Here is a 23,169-nt window from a genome sequence, read left to right as displayed (position 1 = left end):
ACCGATTTGGGGTGTGGGTCTCTCCGGCCCACTTTAGGTATATATACCACCCTTGCTGCCAACCAACTGAGTGGTATATAGTTCCACGCCAGACTAGCTCTATACAATGTTGTGAGAATAGGTAAAATTATTTCCAGTCCGTTTTGAAGAAGAGCTGGAAAAATACCATCTTCTCCGGGAGATTTGAAGGGCTGAAAAGACTTGATAGTCCATTCAACTGCCGGTGCTGTGATAACCTTTTTGCGACGTCCTAGTCGTTCTTTTTTGGGCGTTTAGCGCCCTCGAAGATGGGCGGTCTGTTGTTATCAAGAGTCAGATTTCCAGGAAAGTAGTTTTCTATCAAAAGCTCTAACGTTTCCCTACTAGATGTCGTAAATGTTCCATAGGGTCGTTGAAGCGACCCAATTTCAGCAGTCGGCTCTCTAGAGAGAATCTTGTGAATTCTTGTGCTGCGAGGTAAATCAGAGATACTCTCACCGAATTTCCTCCAAGACTCCCGTTTTGCCTTTCTAATTTCCTTGTTGTATGTCGTTAGAGTGGTGTTATAAAGCTCCCAGTTACCTGACTCTTTAGCTCGATTGAATAGTCGTCGAACTTCTTTTCTTTTACTTTCCAGGCTTTTGTTCCACCAAGAAGAGTTGCGGTTATCTCTTTTGACCCTCAGTGGACAGTTCTCATGATAGGATGAGATCACTGCTTCGGGCAAAATTGCGTCGCTACTGTATCTATATCATTACAACTGTGAAGAGTACTGAATCCGTCCTCAAAGTACGATTGGAGGGAATTTTTATACCCCCTCCAATCAGTAGATTTTGAGTCACGATATTCCAGTATTGGTCTTAGACCTGTTTCAATATTGAAAAGAATATATCTATGGTCTGAACAAGAAGGTTCAGTAGATATACAGACCAATGGTGTATCTTGTTGTTCAGAGAATGTGAGCTGATTGTTTAGTCTAATACCTCTTGCCTATTACTAGTGACAAAAGTTGGATCCGAGCCCTCATTAATTTCAGACAGCCCTTCCCCTAGTATATAATCAAAGAGTAACTCACCCCTACGGTTTATATTCGTGCTGCCCCACGCTGTATGGTGTGAATTGGCGTCACACGGAAAGTGGGAGTTGGAAATTTGTTTGTCGAAAATGATTAATCTAGTCGAGATGATTATCTGAGAATCCCGACCTGCAAGAATTTCTGCCGACCTTCAAGGATTATTCTCAGTTTTGAGAGAAATCTGAAATTTTTCTATATACGGAGGGTGGGAGTTGGAAATCTGATCGTGATTCTCATTTGGGAAGCTCAACCGCAAAAATTTCTGCCGACCTACAAATTTTATTTTCAATTTTGTGACAAAAGTGAAATTTTTTCACATACGAAGGGTGGGGGTTGGAAATTTTTCTGTCGGTAATAATTAATCTGGTCGACAACCATATCTGGGAGATCCGACCTGCAAGAACTTCCTATGAGAAATTTGAAATTTTGTTGAACCCGATGGATGGGAAGTTGGAATTTGTTCTGTCGGAAATAATCAATTTAGTAGAGCTCCTTATCTGGGAGGCCCGAACTGCAACAAGAATTTCAGCCTTCCTACAATTACAAGAACAATGTTAAGTGAGAAGAAATTGCCTACCTGCAAACCTGCAAAATGTTTAGACCCCCCCAGAAAGCTATCAGAACACCATAAATGATGACAATACATGTACTGGGTGTAAATGTTATGTTTGTAACAAGTGATGGTTTTCAATTATCCTTGTTTTCATGTCGTGATGTTCGTATAGTTCGAATCGGTCCAAGAGAATTAGATTCAGCTTTGTTTTTCGCAATGGCTTTAGGAAATTAAATTGGCTCTGACTCTGTGCAGCAATCTATCTGAAATATTTTGAGTGACAGAAATCCTAAAGTTTCTCGTATAGGGTCGAATAGATTTTTCAAGCTGATCCACAGCAACATTGTGGTTGAGTTATAAGTGTGAATTATTTTCCGCAACAAAGAATTTAAATCACTGTGCAAAAGCACTCATGGCAAAGTTTATACTGGGTCTATTTCATCTATATGGTCGTATTATTAACAAGGAAAAAAAAATATTTTCTGAAAAAAACTTTCAGTGAACTACCGGAAAACTTTTGAGTGCAAAGTAGGAGATATGCAAAATTATATATACAACTTGAAATCAATTTATTTTCTCGCAAGAATAACAATCGGTTACAAAAGTGTGCCTGGGCAATTAGTACCAAAAACCTTTATTTTTGTCAATAAATTACATTAAATGTTCGACCGAGGACACATCAAAGTTTACATAAACGTGGCTTGATCAATTTGTTTGTCCGAAATAAACAGAAAACAAATTTTTGAAGGCACTAGAAGGCAATCTATTTGAAATGTCAAAAATTCTTAAACATGAAATTCTCAGAGGGAACTCCGTTTAAACTAAACAAAACATTTGCAGAGAGCATGTAGTTCTCAAAGCAGTTATATGCATTCATATGGGCGACTGCTTTCAGGAGAGGAAAACATTTTTCTCACTATGAAATTTTCAGATAGTAGTCCTCTGCTATTGAGTAAAAATAAAATTGAAAAGAACACGTGAAAACATTCATGAAACGGTCTTCGAATTTCTTTGGATGGCCATAGGAGAGCTTATGAAACTAAACATTTTTTTCTCGTATAATTTATGAGAATATTAAGAAGAAATTATTAGGTGAAGAAGAGAAAAAGCAACTGGGAAGAAGGAACCCTGAAACAATTATAAACCAAGCAGCTTTCAATATGGAAAGGGGATGTTACAGATGTGGAAGACAGGGACAAGCGAGAATGTAGATCTAGAGGATCACTCCAAAATAGAGGTTACGAAGGAAACCGAGGTTTTCAGGGTTATCAGGGACACCAGAATGCTTCTGGGAGAGGCTTAAGCAGAGATCATTTTTCAAGAGGAAATAATAGAGGAGGAAGAGACCAAGGAAGAAATATTAGAGAAAGCAGAAGTAATTATTCGGAACAGAAGCAACAACCATCCAATGATGTGACCGTTGAAGTATATGATGAGTCAACAAATATTTCTTTTCTTGGTGAAACAAATGAGGTTTCGTATACAGCTTGTAAACAAAATTGTATTACATTTTTTATAGACTCTGGGTGTACTGACCACTTAGTGAATGATAGAAGTGTATTTTCTGATATTTTAATGCTAGAGAATCCTATCAAAATTGCAATTGCCAAAAATAACAATTATGTATTTGCCACTGGAGTTGGAAATATTGATGTAATAAGTATTGTAGGAGAAAGAAAAATTAACTGTACAATTAAAAATGCGCTTTATGTTCCTAATTTCAGAAAAAACTTATTAAGTGTAAAAAGAATGGAAATGTCAGAAATAAAAATAGTTTTTGAAGATGGAAAGGTGAAACTCATAAATAATACAGGTATTATAGGAGTGGGCAAAAGAAACAGCTGGTATGAAATAAATTTTGATCTTGTCAAACATGAATGTCAGAATACTAGTTTAGAAAATTATGATTTTCTACAGTGGCACAGAAGATTTGCTCATTTAAATTTTTCTAGTCTCAAAAACTTAATTAGAGGGAAATTGGTAGAAGGCATAGCAAATATTCAAGTTTCAGATATTGAGTATTGTGAGCCATGTACAGACGGAAAGATGTCTAAACATCCATTCGGAACAAGGTGTAAAAGTAGTCGGCTTCTTGAAACTGTTCATACTGACATTTGTGGTCCCATCACACCATTAGCTCATGATGGAACTGAGTACTTCATCACATTTATTGACAATTTCTCAAATTTTACTGTTGTGTATTTAATTAAAGAAAAAGGAGAAGCATATAACAAACTCAAAGAATATTTTTTTGATGACTAAGTCAATGTTTGGTGGTTGAGGTGTGACAAGGGACGGGAGTACATTTCTGAAAACATAAGGAATTTTTGCATTGAAAAAGAAGTCACTATAGATTATACAGTTCCATACACACCCCAACAAAATGGAAAAGCAGAAAGAAAAATAGAAGTCTGGTAGAAAGAGCTAGAACTATTATGGTAGAATCAGGGGTTCCAAAAATGTTATGGGGAGAAGCAATTTTATATGCCAATTATGTTATAGTCATATTAGAAAAGAAGTAAGGAATAAATTTGATTCAAAAGTAAACAGATGTATAATGATAGGCTATGCAAGAACAGGGTATAGACTGTGGGATATCAAAAAATTATAATATCTAGGGATGTTAAGTTTGATAAAAATAATTTCGGGTACAAAAATAGAGTACCTAGAGTTAAAAGTTGAGGAAAATAATTCACAAAAGAATGGTTCAGAAGAAGGGGAGCCAGATGATTTTATTCAGACTGATGAAAGAGAATTAGAGGAGAACGTGGAGTCAAATGAGTTAAATGAAATTAAAGATAGTAATAGAGAGAACAAGCGTCAAATAAAACATCACCCCAAATATAACGATTACGAATTATATATGGCGTATGATGCAATGAGATTTTTAGATGAACTACCTCAAAGTTTTAATGACTTACAAGATAGGGAGGATAAATATAAATGGGAAAATGTCATGAACAAAGAATTAGATTCCGTAAACAAAAATAATACTTGGGAAATAGTAACTGAGCCAAAGGATGTTAAAATACCAGACACTAAATGGGTATATACTCTCAAATCAACAGAAGAAAAAGAGTTAGACAGATATAAGGCTAGACTTGTAGTAAGGGGTTTTGCACAAGAGGGGGTTTTAGATTATTATGAGATATATTCACTAGTAGCCAGGATGATCACAATTAGGGTATTATTGAATGTGGGAAACCAATTTGGGTACCATTTCAAACAGTTAGATGTCAAAACTTCTTTTTTAAATGCAAAGTTTAGATAATGAAGTTTATATTTACCCACCGAAAGGTTTCAAAATTGATAACGGAAAGGTATTAAAATTTAAAAAATCCTTGTATGGGCTAAAACAATCGTCAAGATGTTGGAACAATGAAATTAATAATTGTTTAAATGAATTGGGGTTCACTAGATCTGAAAATGATTTCTGTCTATACACCTTAGATGTCAAACATGGAAAAAATTATATCTACTTTTGTATGTGGACCACATTTTAATTGCTGGAATTGATTTGCAAAGTGTAAATTATATAATCAAAAAATTAATGGAGAGATTCGAAGAACTTGAACATTTTCTAGGTATACAGATAGACTATAATAAGGAACCAATCTAGCTATATTCAAAAGATTTTGATAAAATTTAAAATGAGTCATTGTAAAGGTTCAAATATACCAATTGATCCAAAATTAAAAATATCTATTTCAAAAAATGATGTTTTGACTGACAAGCCTGTAAGACAGTTGATAGGGTGCATTATGAATTTGATGTTAGGGACTCGACCTGATATTTGTTTCTCTTTGAACTATTTCAGCAGGTATCAGGATAAAGCCAATAATTAAGTCTGGTTGTAGGTATTTGAAAATAATACTTAGATATTTAAGTAAAAATCGCAATGTAGGATAGGAGTTCAGGAGAGCTAGTAATGTAAATCTAATTTGCTATGTAGATTCAGACTGGGGAAATGACTTTGTTGATAGAATATCAGTTACTAGTATTTTATTCAAATTGTTTGGCAACACAATACATTGGGCAACCAAGAAACAAAATTGTATAACACTGTCAATTATTGAGGCCGAATTAGTTACATTATGTAGTGCGGTATGTAAAGGTATTTGGTTAAAGAAACTTATGTTAGAATTTAGTATTAATGTTAGTCCTATAACATAACAGAGTCAAACATAGAGATATAAAATATTATTTTGTTTGTGAACATTTGGAGAAGAACCACATTGAAGTAAAGTATATTGAAACGTCTTTACAAGAAGCAGATATACTCACGAAAGGTTTACCATATGGGTTGTACTCAAAATTGTATCACAGTATAGGACTTAGGGATTTTAGCGAGAGGGGGTGTTGGATGTAACGCTAAAAACTCCCTAAGTACAAAATAGATAGTTGGCAACAACGTCGAAATGAAGTAGTAAGTTAGACATGTTAATGAGAGGTTGTAAATAGTTGTATGATAAAATTATAAACCTAATAAGTCTCATGTTATTAAAATATATAAAGAAGAAAGAGGAATTAGTAGAATTACACACAAAACATAAAATATTTTCATTGTGGCAAGTGGCCGCTTTTTTTCTAGTTTATTAGTGATCTATGTCATTTTTTTCTGTTACTTTGACAGAAGAACGAATTTATTTGAATTGGTATTTTTACTCAACTATCAGTTTTCTATTCAGCTGTATTTTTTATTTGTGGCATGACGCCCCCTTTTCCTAGTTTATTCGTGAGCCAATATTTTTTTTTCTGTCACTTCGACAGGAGAGCAAATTGACTTGAAGTGAAAAACATCAAGGAGTGATGAAAATTCCTTTTTAAAAAGATTTATTTATTTACGAAATACAACTTTTAGCTCAAAAGAACGATGTTAACAGTGTGAATGCTAGTTACTGACTGACTTGAATAAAACAAATGAGCAAACAAGTAAATTCTGCAGAGTCAGGAGATAATGCTGAGTTCGCTTCTTCTCTGGTGGCGGCATGATATAATTCCTCCCTTCGCAGATTCAACTTCGGAGGGTTACTGAGGAAGTTGAACGGTTCGAAGTTCTATTGGCGCTTCCAAAGGTTCCTTGGACTTCGATCTGGTTCGTTGCACTCTTTGGTAGATGAAGTAAGTCATGAAGACTACCAGAATACAGTATATGATGACAGTCCATGCACTGGGGGTAAATGGGATAAAGTCTGTTCTTGATAGAAGACGGTTTTCAATTATTCTCGACTTGATGTCGTGTAGCTCGTCTAATTCAATTTGGTCCAGATGAAGACTAAGGTTCAGTTTTGTTGCTGAAATTTGCTTGGGTATGTTTACTTCAGGAAATGAAATCGGCTTACTCTGCGTGGCTAAACGAATTTCATTGGAAATGACTTCTTGGAATGTCGTCAACTGGCAACCATTTGGGATCTCGATTAAGAATGAGCCAATCAGTTTGGTCATTTCTTCTTGTTGATGGCATTTCATTTTAATGGTTTCTTCATTTGGTAAGAGGCCAATCCATTGGTTGGATTCTTCGAGACGTTTGAACATTGATTGGCTTAGGTGGATATCTATTTGCTGGCAGCTGGATGGATCCTTGATGTCTATAAGCTGGATTTCACAAGGGTTGGTGTTTTTTGCTTCGAAGAGGTCAGCTTGTTCACAGATGTATAACTGTGGACGGATTTTCATGCAAGCGTCGCTCATGAATGCGTAGTACAATTCATTTTTTAGTAAATATTTATTTCGCGGTACTATTGCCTTAAACTGACCCCCTGTATAAATAGGAGTTGAATAAAGATGGTAAAGGTTCAGTTCAGAGGAATAGGTTATTGGCACATGGAGAATATAGGTTATCTTGTTGTTGAGTATGTAACAATCAATTTTAATTAATTTTTCAATCAAAGGTATATTTTCTAAACTAATTTCTATCGGTAATTGATTTTTCTTGAACTTAATTTCAAGAGACTCTAGTTCTCTTTTTAGTTCGTTAGTTTTCATTACACGTGAATGCATGATTCCAATTCTTGCAAAGGATATCGAGTTTTCGATGTCTTGAAGAATTGATATAATCATTTCAAACATATTGATTAATTGATTCATTATATCTTTGATAAAATTTGAATTTTCTCTGTAAGCATGATTTTGAACTATTTTTGAAATTTGATTTATTTTTTCTGCCAACATTTCTTCGTTATGATTTATTTGCTGAACCGTTTTATTGAATTTATCAATCAAAGAGATTGCTAAAGTATTTTGTGTGTTTATATTATTTGTCAGTGCATTTTGATTTTGCTGCAGCTGTTTTATTAAATTTTCGTAACGTTCACCGTCATTTGCATCTAAGTTGCCGCCGACAGCTTTAAAAATTGACCCTAAGCCATTTAATAAACCTCTTTTAGTTCTGCTTGGATGTGGTAGTATTTCAATAAGCTTCTTTTCAGCATTTTCTTCTACAAATTTTAAAATTCTCAAATAGTTTGAGGTGTCTTTCAAATAATCTGCATTTTTTTAAATTAAATATTCTAGATTGTATGATTTAGTTTTCAATTTGTTAATTTCAGTTATTATCGGATTCGAATCATAATAATGAATAATCGAATGACAAAATTCTCGTACTTTTGCTGAGCCAAGTTTTATGGGAATCAAGCCGGGATTATTCTCAAGGTTTCGAAGTGTTATTGCTTCTTGGGTCGCGAGAACTCCGGGTAATCTGAAACGATAAACACATGTTTAGTTGTCGAAAGAGTAAACTCTTCGAAGTGGGCGTTTGACATTGTCCATGTGAATCTTTGCTTGATGTGCAGTAGATAAAATTTTTCTGTCTTTCTGTATCTGTAGAGTAGGGAGGGTGAGTGTAAGCCCACGCACTTAGGCCACATGTGACCCATTGTACATCCTCCCAAGGAGTTGTCCTCCTAGGTCGTCGTCCATCCTGTCCTTTCCAGGAAGGTGGACAGGTCGCTGGGAGACATCTCCTTTATATCGGCAGGTGTAGGCCAAGACTCGCCGAACACACACTCTCTTATTGACGATAACTCCGGGCACTCACACAGGACATGCCTGGCAGTCTCATCTTCCTGTTCACACATCCTGCATAGAGGTGTGTCCACTAGCCCCATATTATGTAGGTGTTTCCTTAGCTGACAGTGGCCAGTCAGAAATCCTACTGTAAGGCGTAGATTTTTCCTGGTCATCGCCAGATATTTCTTCGGCGCCAGCTTCCCAGGGTCGCCCAAGGTGATCCTGGCAAGATTACATCCTTTAGTTTCATCCCATCTCTTTGAAGATTGAGCATGGGTGTAACATTTGACTAGTTCCGCAATTGTCTTTTTTTCTGTCTTTATTAACTGATGTAATTTTGCTGGGCTTAGCGAATTTATTAGCGTTCTTTTTCCGTACGTGAGTTTTAACAAATACCTTCTGTTTTCGTTTAAATATTTCTGGGGAATCTCTATTTTTATTCAGTTTGGAAATTGTTTGTTGTTTCTTCGAAATAAGGTCGGAATTTATTTTTGAATAAACTAGTTTCGCACGTTCTTTGTGTTGTTCGACGTAGTCATTCAGAAGTACTTGGTTTAGTTTCATGTCAAAAGGTTCGTTACTGGTTGTGTGACCATTGATAACATCAATAGGTTTCAATTTAGTTACAGAATGAATGGAGTGATTGTAAGCTAGAATTGCATAAATCATTTTCATTTTTATTGGTGTTTTTGAAAATCCTTTTGTATTGAGAAGGCGAATATGCTCGGAAATGGTGGAATGAAATCTTTCAATGACTCCATTTGATTGAGGATGATTTGGAGAACAAAAGTGAACTTTAATCTTATGTAAAGCAAGTAGTTCCGTAACTACTGCATTTTTGAATTCAGTTCCGTTATCTAAAATTATTTGTTTAGGAATGCCACGGTGTGAAAAGAAGTTAATTAAATTATTCGCAACTTCAGTACCTGCGACAGCGTCGAGAAAGTATGCTTGTGCATATTTTGAGAAACTGTCAATTATTGTGAGAAATTTGGATTTTTCAAAGGTGAAAACATCTATGTGAACAATTTCAAAAGGACCTACCGCAGTGGGTGTGACATTCATCTGTGTTTTCACGGGGTTTCTATCATATTTACATCGTTGGCACAACTCGCATTCGTTAATAAATGTTTGAATCGAGTTTTTCATATACGGCCAGTAATATTTTTCTTTTATTCTTTGGAGTGTTTCATCGATGCCTCTGTGGTTTGATTTTCTTCATGATAATTTCTGATTGTGTTTTCTATATCCCGTTTTTTCGTGACATCTAGAAGTTTCTTATTACATTTTTTGAATTTAAGTGAAGTGCTTCTAAAATATTTTTGTAAGATCAATGAGAAAGGCTCATATAAATTAGGATCTTCGAAAAATAGGTGGTATTGATTATCTGGTACAATATATTCTTTAATAAATTTGATAGTTTCTTGTTCCAAATTATTTTCAGAAAGTTGAACATTAATTCTTTTCTTTTTCTCAAATAATATTGTGATCTTTGGTTTAGCTGGGGAGTGCAAAACTGATGAGATTACGATTTGGTTTTGACCATAATTAACAGCGTAATTTACTATTGGGATATTAACGATTGGGTTTTCGTCCGCGTTGGAATGAACAGTATAATTATCGGTTTGTTCGGTTTCTTGAGTATTTTCTAGGGTGGTTTCATTGTCTATCCTTGTACTGTTTTCGTGAGTTTGTTCGATTTCGTTGCTATTATTTAATAGGGGAATAGATAGTTCTTCGAATTGGTTTTCAGTGTTGGGTGCCTCTACGTTTACTACCATAGAGATGTTGTCATTGTCTTGTAAAGGTTGACCAATTTCTAAGATATCTAAAGACGGTTGGTAGTCTGGGGTATCTAGGTTAGTATTAATTGAATTATGAGGGTTAAAAGAAACAGATGGGCCTGCTAGACGCTCGGACTCCTGGAGTATGTCATCTAGCTCTTCCCAAAAAGTTCTTGTTTCTTTGGTATGTACTTCAACGCGTGACAAGGCGTCTGCGTTGGTATTGAGTTTGCCTTTTTTGTATATTATAGAGAAGTTAAACTCTTCAAGTTTGATTCTCCATCTCAGTAGTTTAGAGTTGGGATCCTTTAGTGAAAATAACCATTGTAGTGGTTTGTGGTCCGTTATGACATTGAATTTACGTTCATACAGGTACGGCCTGAAATATTTTGTGGCCCATACAATGGCTAATAATTCTTTTTCAATGGCGGAGTAATTCTGCTCGGAATCGTTTAGGTTTCTTGAGGCGTATGCCACAGGTAAATCTTTACCTATAGTTCCTTGTGACAAGACGGCACCTAGGGCTACATTAGAGGCGTCGGTTGTCAAGTTAAAGGGTTTCGTGAAATCAGGGTATTGCAAAATGGGTTCGTTCATTAAGAGGTTTTTGCATGTTTCAAAACAGGAAATAAATTCATTGTTGTCTTCGATTTTAGCGCCTTTTTTTAAGCATCTCGTGAAAGGTTTTGTGATTTTCGCGAAATTTTTAATGGAGCGACGGTAATATCCTAACAAACCAAGGAAACCTTTGATCTGTTTGGTAGTTTTGGGAAGGGGAAATGTTTTATAGCTCTAGTTTTGTCTGGGTTAGGTTTAACACCATCAGGAGTTATTATATGACCTAAGTAGGCAACTTCCTTTCGTAGGAACTCAGATTTGTCAAGTTGTATCTTGAAATTAGCATCTCTGAGCCTTTGGAATACGCATCTAAGTCGTTCCAAGTGTTCTTGAAGAGAGGTGGAAAATACAATTATATCGTCAAGGTAGGCGAGACATTTTTCGTTTTGAATTCCTCGTAAAATATTATCTATTGCCCTCTCGAAGGTTGCTGGAGCATTCTTTAAACCAAATGGCATCCTGAGGAATTCGTAATGTCCATTTTCCGTGTTAAATGCCGTTTTTTCGATGTCTTTTTCTTCCATCTCGATCTGATGGAAACCGCTAGCCAGGTCTAATGTCGTGAAATATTGACATTTCCCAAGCTTGTCCAAGAGATCATGAATGTTTGGAAGGGGATATTTATCGTCAATCGTTTTCTCGTTGAGCTTCCGATAATCGATAACTACCCTCCACTTTTGTTGTCCTGAAGCGTCAGCCTTTTTGGGGACGACCCATATGGGTGACGACCATGGAGAATTACTTGGTCTAACGATTTTTGAATCAAGCATTTTTTTTATTTGATTCTCGACTTCCTGTTTATGAATAAACGGGTATCGATAAGATTTCGAATATATAGGTATTTCGTCTGTCGTTCGTATGTGGTGTCTGATCTTGCTTGTGAAAGTCAAGGGAGTTCCTTCTTTATAGAATATATCAGAAAACTCTTCACAAATTTCAAGAATTTTTGATTTTTCTTCTTCGTTCATATGTTCGGTTCTTATCTTTGACAGGTCTAACTTTCGGTTGGTAGATATTTCAAAATTGTTCAAGTCAATATTTTGGATTTCATTTCTATCAAATTTTTCGACTGAGAAAGGTTTCGAAAAATCTAACGTTACTGGTTTAACTGTGTTATTTAAAATGGTTGTTAAAGCAAAACCGTTTTTTGCTGTACTGAGGCATTGTGGTATTTGACAATTATGAATTTTATAATGAGGTATTACAATTTCGCCATTAGGAATAGATGTTTTAATTTTTATCACTTGTTCTGATCTCGGCGCCACTGTGACTAAATTAAGTTCGTTACTAGCCTGATAAAATAAAAGTTTTATTTTTGTGTATGGTGTTATTAAATATCCTTTGTCGAAGTTAATACTAGCTTGTAAAATTTTAAGGTTGTCTAGGCCAATGAGACCGTCAAAAACGTTATGAAATTTAAATAAGAAAAATTTTAAACTCATTGGTTTTGGTAAATTGAATATTTGTGAGGAAGGAAGTTCCGCACTATACTTGTGAGCAGATTTTTGAAAAACGGTAGATACTATAAATGGGTCATTTTTAATTGAATTTGGAAAATATTTATAGGCGATTTCGGGGTCAATGAATGATTTGGTTGAACCGGAATCAATCAAAAGTTTGAGGTTGTATTCTGGAAAAATTATGTATGATAATTCACTTGAATTTGAGGAATGGTGGTTCAATGTCTTCGGAAATAAAATGTTCATTATATGATTCAGCTTGATTATCAATGGCAACATTTTGAGCAGTATCAAAATATTCATCGGATTCAAAAGATTGGTCGGGTTCATTGATTTCATCCGTTTCTGTATTAAATAGTTCTTCACTAATCCAATTTCTTGGAAGCTGTGGTGTCCTATTTGCAAAAGACGTGGATGGCTGTGCAAAATTAGTATTTCTTGTGGAAACACTCATTTGTGTTGGTTGAAAACGAGTATTTCGTGTTGATAAACTCATAGGGGAAGGTCTCGGTTGCGGTTTGTTTTGAGGTTTGAAAACATTTTGAGGCGGTTGTTTGAAAACCTGTGCATTTGTTGGAAAATGTTGTGGTTGAGGTCTAGACCTTTGTTGAATATTAATAGGCTGGGAAGGAAAGTTATTTTGTCTTTGGAAGAAGTTATTTGGAGTGTTAGAATTGAATGAATGGTTTTGATTGTGCAAATTTGAGGTATTATTACTATTTGGGATATTTCCTGATCTTTGTTGTATTGGTCTTTGATTTACAACAGATTTTGCAACATTTCTATTTGAAAAATTTTGAAAATAGTGAACATTTTCCTCTTGTATTACATATTGTAGTGCTTCACTGAGTGAATTGGGTTTCATACATCTCAGTGTGGTGCTTAAGGGTTCTTTGAGTCCGAATAAAATGGTTTTAATGCTAAATTTTGATAAAGTTCTCTTTTTTAAAGTTTTGGCAACATCTGTTGTTTCATGAACATTTACGTAGCTACACAGCAAATTCAAAATATTCAAGCACCTATCATAAAATGATTGAGCGTTTTCGTTATGAGATTGTCTGAGCATAACAAGGTCTCTATTTAAACAAACCTCGTCTCTTTGATCTGAGAAATTTCTAGTTAATATTGTTTTCAAATCTTGCCAATTTTTGGCTCCTTGAATGTTTACTATAGTCTTTGCATTTCCTTTTAATTTGGAAATGATTGAGTTCAGCAGATAAATGTTTTGAAAATTATCTACATTGATATTATCGTAAAAATTTGTGATAAGTGATTCACTAATTGATAAAAATCTGTTAAGGTCATTGGGGTTGCCATCAAATTCTGGCAAGCAACTTAAATATTCTGCTTTAAATTGAGCCATATTTATATCAGGGAGTTGATTTGGCAAAATATTGAGAAGAGGTGGTCTCAGGATTGTGTTTTGTGTAGGAGTAGGGTTTGAAAATCTTTGTGAGTCAGTTGAAGGAGTATTTATATCCAAATTTTCTAATGCATTCAACAGTTGATTGAGCGACATTAAAATTGTACTTACAGCAATATGAGTACGACTTTGAGCATGGTATTCATCTACTTATCCACTATAAGGGGTTGTGTCTGGATCGGCTATTCTGTCTTCTTCAGGCAGTGCTCCTTGCAGAATTGGGCTATGTTGGTCCCAAAACTCGATGAAAGGCTGTTGACAATGGGTACGGGTCTCCAATAGACTGGGTTTTCTGAAGTTTGAGAAGCCACTCCGTAATCCAAGTCCACAAACTAATAACCAAAATTCAATTTCGAGTTCGATAATCAGTCAATCGTTAACACGAAAACTGCGCGATCGATTCGTCACAATTCTGATTATCCTACCGACTGCGCCAAAAACATCAACGAGTGATGAAAATTCCTTTTTAAAAAGATTTATTTATTTACGAAATACAACTTTTAGCTCAAAAGAACGATGTTAACAGTGTGAATGCTAGTTACTGACTGACTTGAATAAAACAAATGAGCAAACAAGTAAATTCTGCAGAGTCAGGAGATAATGCTGAGTTCGCTTCTTCTCTGGTGGCGGCATGATATAATTAGTGGTATTTTCATCAACTATCAGTTCTCTATTCATCTGTATTTTTTTCGTTTAAGAAGAATCCTTATTTATTGGTGGACCACACTAATTTTTTTTTCTGAAACTTTGACGGGCAAACATATTGATTTGAAATGGTATTTCCACTATTTTCGATACGAGATCCCTCTCTCCTAGTCACTTTGTGGGGCGAACGAATTCATTTCCACTCAGCCATCAGTTTTCTATTCACCTGTATTTTTTTCTTTGTAGCTGCGAGAAACTTCTAGTTCATTGGTGAGCCATAATAATTATTTATTTTCCTGTCACTTTGACGGGAGAAAAAATTGATTTGAAGAGGTATTTCCACTGAACTATTAGTTTTCTATCCACCTGTATTTTTTTCGTTGTGGCACGCTGCTTCATTCTCCTAGTTCACAGATGAACCATACTAAATTTTTTCTGTCACTTTGACGGGCGAACATATTGATTTGAAGATATATTTTCACTCACCTATCAGTCTTCTGTTTAACAGAAATTTTTTAGTTGTAGCACACGCCTCTTCTAGTTTACTAGTGAGTCACACAAAAATTGTCATTGTGACAGGCGAACAAATTAATTTGATCTAAAGCAAATGGAACTTCAAACGTTCAAATCTAAAGCAAATGGAACTTCAAACATTCAAGCCAGTCTCTGTATACCTACACAGTAGGTTTAATGGACTGACGCCTATCAGAAAACAACTACTCCCCTGGCTAATACCACGAAGGGCGTTGGAATCTTCACAGAAAATTTCCTGCATATGCAATTGGCAATACAACTGAAAGAGTCTACCCTTACTTCTCGTATTATCACAAGATGTGAAGGAGGAAGATTCAAAAGTGTATGCAATGTAGCTGTTCGAGTTGTTCAAATTGTTTCCAGTATCCCCGAATATGCAAGTCTCTGAACCCCAACTTAGTTTGTTAATAGTGGTATTTCGTTTCATTTTTGACCACCAGACCATAGATCCATATGTTATCCATGGGTTTAACCACAATCCGATAATTTCGTTGAGGTCTCAAAACGATATTCTTTACGCATTACAAGATTGCATATGAGTTCGTTTAGAAGGCGGTTGAATATTGTTTGAACAGGTATAGTCGAAGAAAACGATATTTTGCATATTTAAAGTTGTCGCCACTCTCAAAGGCCAAAATAACCAATACATAGAGAGCCGAACTAGTCAACGTGGCGGTTCGTATTGGATAATTTTTACTAACCGAGTTTAATGATTGGCTGAAGAGTCATAACATTAAATTTTAAGTTATGTTATGGTGACGAATAGAAAGCTTGGAAATCGGGGAATATTATCGCCGTCGTGTTCAGTTCAGGAACTGATCGCGATTTGAGTGTTGAAATTCGATATTGGTGCAGTTATAATTACTTAAAATTTTTGTTATCTGTTTAAAATGTGACGTCATTGGACAAGTACTGATAGTAATAACGAGTGTGATAACAACGTAGACTTTTTCCAGTGTAGTGATTCTGATAGCGATGGTGAACAATGCAAAAAAGAGATACCAGTGAATAAAATTCGAATGCATTTGAATATTGAAACACAGACAATATGTTTCAATGTATATAAGAATCTACATCTCAAGTTTGGTTTCGAGGGAAAAAAACTATTACAAGCAACATCAGATTTAACCGAAATTCCTTTCTCAACTGTACGTAAAATAGTCAAAAAGAAATCTTATGAACGCAAGACGCGATGTGATACAGGATTACCAAAATCTTTAGATGCTCATCTAATAAAATCATTGACTGTTACAAAAGCAATGAGATTCCTACAACTGAAATCATAAGGAAGAAATTGAATACTTCTGGACATAACGTGAACTGCTGTGACAAAACTCTTCCGAATTGGATAAAGAAACTAGGATTTAGATTTAAAATAATAAACAAATGTCAAGCAGTTATGGAAAATAGAAGAATAGTGGAATTGCGTAACAAATACTTAAAACAAATAACTAAATATAGACAATAATAACGGCAAATTTTCTATTTGGACGAAACTTGGTATGACACTCACGACACAGTTACAAAGGGTGGACTGATGGTTCGAGAATGTGTACGCCTAACATGCCTGCGAAAAGGATCGCGAATAATCATTGTGCATTGCGGAGGAAGTAAAGGATGAAATCCGAATTCTTTGAAATTATGTGGAAAAAAACTTGAGGACTGCAATGTTGACTATCATAAGAACACGAAAGCTAATATTTTCGAGGAATGGTTTGAAAACACATTGATCCCAAATTTGGATGTGAATAGTGTAATAGTTCTTGACAACGCTTCCTATCATTCGCGACAGCTCATCAAAGTACCGGATAAAAATTCGAGGAAAGATCAAATACAAAGTTTTCTAATAGATACATTGTTATTTTGAAGATTACTATACCAAAAACCAACTACTTGAAGTTTTAGAAACTAATACATTTGAAAAAGTGTATGTCTTTGAAAGTATTGCTGAAAAGTATGGACACACCATACTGAGACTTCATTACCCCCTATTTTTTTGTTTTCAATCCCATCTAGTTGATTTGGAGAAAATTGAAACAAAGCATCAGGCGTAAAAATAATTTTCCAAAATTTGATAAGAAGGTAATAGAGCTAATTAAAGAATAAGTATCTAATATTACCGAAGAAGACTGGCAGACTGGATTGAAAAAGTAATTTTAGTTGAAAAAGACTATATGGAGATGGAGACTTCCATATTAATGGTGGAAATAAATTCACTATTGATTTAAATGACGACAGTGATAGTGAAACAGATAATTTGGAAAACGAATCATCAGAAGCTTTCGAAGAAAGTTAGTGAAGTGTTTTTGAAGTGATCGATTGTGTATATATGTGAGTAACTGGTATTCAGAAGTATTTTCAAGTATCACCCTGTTATTTGAATCTATATTTTTCCACTCACCTATACGAACGAAATATTTAGTATATACAGTGTCATCTCCAAAGTACAGTGTCATATCCACCATATGGGATACTTATTTACGAAGGGTTTTTTGACAAAAAGTTATTCTTGATGAAAGTTTGTGCATTTCCTAAAACTAAACATGCACCAACAAAATACAGTAAATCACACATAATTTACGAGAAGCCTTCAAATATGTGATTTTGAGATACTTGTAAAGTACTCTCATTTTGAACAATCTTGGAAAATATTATTCAGAAAAGTTGTTCGGCATTGAAAAATACATCTAAATTTGAAGTCATGGCCATTTAAGTGAAGATTTATTTTTCACCCATCATTTTTAAATGGGGACTACGAAAAAAAAATTGCTCAAACGATAAATAGACAGCATCCTGTTCATTTCAAAAGCCTGCAATATTGCAAATCACACAACTATGGTGTTACCCACGGTCAATTTTTTTTAAGAGTAAAATATTTTTCAAAGTTTTTTGTGCGGTTATTTTTATTTTTTGTTAACACCGAAAATTACTCAAAATTAAACAGTATTGTAGCAAGAACTTAATATTCAATAATATCAAATCATAAAACATCAAAATAAAATGGATATTTTGGAACAAACTGGAGATTATTTTGGATAATTTTTGGCAAGAAAATCTCCAGAAAATCAATGAGTTTGTTCCGAAATATCTATTTCATTTCAATGTTTTGTGATTTGATATTATTGAATATTGAGTTCTTGTTACAATACATTATAATTTTGAGTAATTTTCGCAAAAAATAAAAATAATTTTGCACCAAAAACTTGATGACTATTTTCTAATCTTCACGGTTTATGACTTGTGGTCCAAGAACATGTTAGATCTCATTTCTAAACATATTCCGAAATTTCTGTTTTGCATGATCCATTTTGTAACTTTGTGAGTTCTCCAATCTGAATTGGCCCACTCTTGCTTCCCCCAATGTTATTAGATATAAAGGAGGGTAATGATACAAATGTGGTACTAATGATGCTGTTGGTGTGGTTTTTATTGCACCCATTATTTCCAAACAGGCAAGTCTTTGCACTCGTTAATAACATTTTTTGTTTCGTTCGTTTTGGGGGATTTTGAAGCTTCTTTGAAAGTTTCATTAAAATTAGACGATAAACCATATTCTACATCTTCGTACTATATATGTTACCAGTTACCTGAAATATATTAGGGAAGGCGTTTACTGCATCTGCAATCACAATCACTATCCTTTTCGAAAATAATATCGTGTAGTACTTTTTGATACAGGACAAATCCACCAAGAAGAGTGAAAGTTGCAATAGAAGCCTGTAGGAAAATAAATGAGATAAATTTGAATACATATACATATACTTACGTTTCTGATCGTTTTAGAATTATGAATACTAAAATAACTGTGAATTTTTTTATTTCGAGCAACTCCTTTTTTATTATTGCAATCCATTCTTCAGAAAGTAATGTTCATACTTATGTAAAATATTGAATACTCATCAACAGTAATTTTTTCAACTGCTTAGGCCTTGGACAATTTTCTATAAATGCAAAATGCCACCAACAGAGACATTGTAGCTATTGATACCTGAAATTGTAGTGTATTCGATTACTATAAGAAAGCACACACCATTCATTTGAAATTCATTACATTTGCTCTCCCTCTGATAGTTTTGCTATTGAAATAACGCGATAATCCCTTTAAAGAAGGATCATCGTACGGTTCGTTCTCGCTTGACATAACTATCTTCTGTCAGAAACACATCAAATAATATTTGTTTTTTTTGTAATGCAATGTATCCATCAATTACCAAAATTTCTTAATTAGCAATTCTTAAAGATAAGAGTTTTATAGCAATGTTAACTTCTCATTGCTTGTAAAATTATATTTTCTGAAAAATATTGAATCCAAAAATCCATTTTCTCAAAATCGGCGTGGAAATAACAAATTTCTTCTTTTCGACTTATTTTTTTTAGATATGTAGGTACTAACATACGAGTTTTCGTCGTGGCTTGGCGAAAACGATTTTTAAAAAGGGTTGAGGGTTGAAAAACTTAGAAATTGGAAATGACAAATTACTTTATTCAATGTTACACAAAAGACAAGTAAAAAGTGACGAGATGCGTCATTACAAACAGTTTTATATAAATGCTTATCAAAATCTGGCTGAAACGGCATCCGTCCGGGAAGTCGTTGTGGTATTCTAGAGGACATTGAGGTCACACGCGTTCCATAACTCCTCCATTCTTAAGAGTGAAATTCCGGGGTTGATTTCGGAATTTCGGGAAGTTCCTTCGTGAAGGGGCATCCATACCGGATGCCCCTTCTTTTGGGGCATCTGGTATGGCTAGGCATCTAATTGGGTAGAATCGGTAGGCTACATACAGGATGGTTATAAAAAATATAACATATAAAATTCTAGTCCAAATATCAATTGATTTTTGATTGATTGGTACCTACATCTTGAATCTTTTTTATTTCTTCTTTCTTGATTTGTAGTGTTTCTTGAATGTGCTTCATTTCGTCCAGGTTAATGGCTTTCAGTTTAATTGGTTTAATATTTTGAAATTGAAGGTTTGAATATGAATAATTATTTTCAAAATTTGATTTCGGAAATTTGAATGGATTAAATTCAATTGTAGGGTTTTGAAAACTTCTCATGACTGTATTGTCTATTTTCACTTCCAATTGAAATGTGAGTTCTAAAATGAAAGTTCCTTGAAGAGGAATTGATTCTCTACTATTTTTGCAAGTTTGTTTAGCGACTTTTTGGCTTGGTGTGATAATAATCCATTTATTTTCTTCAATTTTGTGTATTTTCGTTCTATTAATCATTACAGGCACTGGGTTACAGTTTGTTAATTTCTTGGAATATTTAAGCACCTGGATTTCACAAGGGGCTTTTTCTGTGATTACTTCTGGATTGTTTAATTGGCATAAGAATTCTTCATTTATGATTACATTACAGCTTGTGTCGAAAAGTACCTACATAGTTTTCTTCATTTAGGATAAGATCGTTTTAAAGGAATTATTTCTTGGAGTTGGGAAGGAGTATAAATGATAATAATAATTATAATTCTCCATTACAACTGTCGGTATTTCAATAATAAAGATTATTTTGTTATGCTTTGAATATGCTTTCATATCTATTATCTTCTTAAATAACAAAATGTTTTCTATTTCAGGTTCAAATGGTAATTTACTTGTAATAAAATATTTGAGAATCTTTTCGACTTCTTTTAATACCTCATTTGGTTCAGCCATGGAATTATGGAAAATATTCAACTTCGAAAAACTTATAGCAATTTCTATTTTCTCTAGGATATCGTAAATTACTTGGAATGCAGTGGTTATTTGTGAAATCGTTAATTGTATTATTAAAAATTGATTCATTTCAAGATTTTTGACTTCTTGAGTGTGTATAAGTTTTTCAATGATTTCTAATCGAGAGTTCAAGAGTTCTTGATTATGCATTTGTATATTGTTTTTAAAATTATCAATTGATCTTTGTAAAAGTGGTATTTGATCTGATATGAGAGTTTTCATTTTATTTTGATTTGATGAAAGTATTTCAATTGCTCTGTCATATTATTCTGCATCATTTTGGTATAAGTTACCAGTTATTGATCTGATAATTGATCCTAATCCATCAATAAGTCCTTGTTTTTGTTTTCTTCTAATTGAAGGATTAATTTGATTAATTTGCGTTATTATTTTCTTTTCTATCTGGGTTCTGTTTACTTGTGATTTCTACTCTATTTCTATATAATACTTTCGATATAGTATACGTTCCTATAAATTTATTAAGTTTTTTATTCCTTTCTTGTGGATTTTGTTTAAATACGGTTATTCCTACTTGATAATCATTATTTGGGTCTCCGTGTATATTTGTTTTTTCAATAATTATTGCTTTCTTAGTTTCAATTATTTTTTTTGTATTATCATAAACGTGTTCTAATTTTCTTTTATGACTTTCAGCATAGTCTGTGAGAAATGAATGTGGTGTAAATAATTCATATGGATCACGTGAATTTGTGTGTCCAAAAACTAGTTCAAAAGGTTTGAAATTCGTTGCACTATGTATGGATTCATTATATCCTATAATTGCATAGTCCATAAGGTCTTTTTCTTGGGGGTATATTTCTTGTAGTATGCTCAAATGCTCAATTATTGTTGAGTGGAATCTTTCAGCTATTCCATTAGATTCATGTTGTTTAGGGGTGGTGAAATGAATTTTTATTCTATGTAGGTTTAATATTTCTTTTACAGTTTCATTATTAAATTCTGTTCCGTTGTCTATTATTAGATTTTCTGGTATTCCAAAATATGAAAAATATTCAATTAGGGCGTTGCTAATGTGTATAGTGGTTTTTTTCAAATATTGGTATTACTTCGACAAATTTCGTAAATGCGACTACTAAAGTTAAATACATTTTTTCTAGCATATTTTGCTCTTTGACATATGTCACATGAGTTTGTATAGTCTGTTACTGTTTTTTTTTCATATTGATCCAATAATAATTCTTTTTTAGTTTTTCTAGGGTTTCGTCTATTCCACTATAGTTTGATTTACTTTTGTGATCATGTTTTGTAAATAAAAGTTGATAATTTTTATCAGTTACGGTACCTATTTACGTTTTTTGTCTTATTATTTAAGGTCCTTTTTCTAAATATACTTCATTAAAATTCCTATAAAATTTTCCTGAATGAAAATATATGCGATAAGTTTTGTTCTGAGTAGTATAATGTCTAAGAAATTCAAGTACCTATAAGATTCTCGTTATGTTTTTCTGGAATTTTTACTGCATAAATTCCATGGTTTTCATAGTTTTCATGTTTAACTTTTAATATTGGATAAATATGTAGGAATACTAAAATTTGATTGGTTTTATTATTTATTATTTCATCATGGATTTTTATTCCTTCATTTGTCGTTTCATTTTCGTTACTATGTTAGGTATTGTCTGAATCTTCTTCAATTGGAGGCGTTGGTTCTTTAGTTGGTAGTTTAATTTGAATGTCTGATAAAATGTTTATTTTTTGTCGAGTCTGGCGTTTACTAGTATTCTGTATAGGATGTTCTGATAAATTTCTTAATAATAACATGGTTTCTTTGATAATGTCGCCTGGGTTATTGATTATAGATTCATTTTCTACTGTGTTAATTTGAATTCGGGATAATGCGTCTGCGTTTGTGTTTAATTTACCTTTTTTACTATTACTTCACAATCGAATTCTTCTAGTTTTAGTCTCCAACGTACTAATTTTGAATAGGATATTTCAGTTTAAAAAGCCAAACAAGTAGGCGATGACCTGTATAAATTGTGAATTTTCTTCCAAAAAGTATTTACAGGCCCATACAATTGCTAATATTTTTTTTCATTTGCACTATATTTCTGTTCTGTTTCATTTAAAGTTCGTGAGACAAAGGCTACTGGTTTATCTGAACCGATTGTTCCTTGAGATAGAACGGCTCCTAATGCTACGTTTGATGCATCGGTTGTTAAAATAAATTTCTTTTGAAAGTCGGGATATTGTAATATAGGTGCATTAACAAAAATATTTTTACACATATTGAATGCTGTTATGAATTTTGTGTCATGTATTACTTTTGAATCTTTTTTTGAACATGAAGTTAATGGTTTTGCTATTTTTGCAAAATCTTTAATATATTTTCTGTAGTATCCTA

At 33.7% G+C, this 23,169-nt stretch overlaps 1 long non-coding RNA gene across 2 annotated transcripts; it reads right to left on the bottom strand.

The window, feature by feature from the left end:
* Positions 1-1,044: 1,044 nt before the first annotated feature.
* LOC141481486 (uncharacterized) lies at positions 1,045-20,562 on the bottom strand. Of its 2 annotated transcripts, XR_012465009.1 has the most exons (5): positions 19,131-20,562; positions 18,846-19,067; positions 18,667-18,796; positions 1,376-1,448; positions 1,045-1,324 (listed from the first exon to the last, which is right to left on the bottom strand). It is a non-coding gene; the product is annotated as an uncharacterized lncRNA (long non-coding RNA). The 2 variants fall into 2 exon arrangements; XR_012465010.1 differs by lacking the exons at positions 1,045-1,324; positions 1,376-1,448 and adding an exon at positions 1,455-1,588 and having other exon boundaries at positions 19,131-20,024.
* Positions 20,563-23,169: the final 2,607 nt, after the last annotated feature.

This window comes from Leptinotarsa decemlineata, unplaced genomic scaffold (assembly GCF_025532065.1).
Source record: "Leptinotarsa decemlineata unplaced genomic scaffold, Ldec_3_MD MMD2_tig00000199_RagTag_RagTag, whole genome shotgun sequence".
Lineage (NCBI taxonomy): Eukaryota > Metazoa > Arthropoda > Insecta > Coleoptera > Chrysomelidae > Leptinotarsa > Leptinotarsa decemlineata.
Note: the sequence above shows the minus strand (reverse complement) of the source record. Positions and strands in the feature narration are given on the sequence as shown.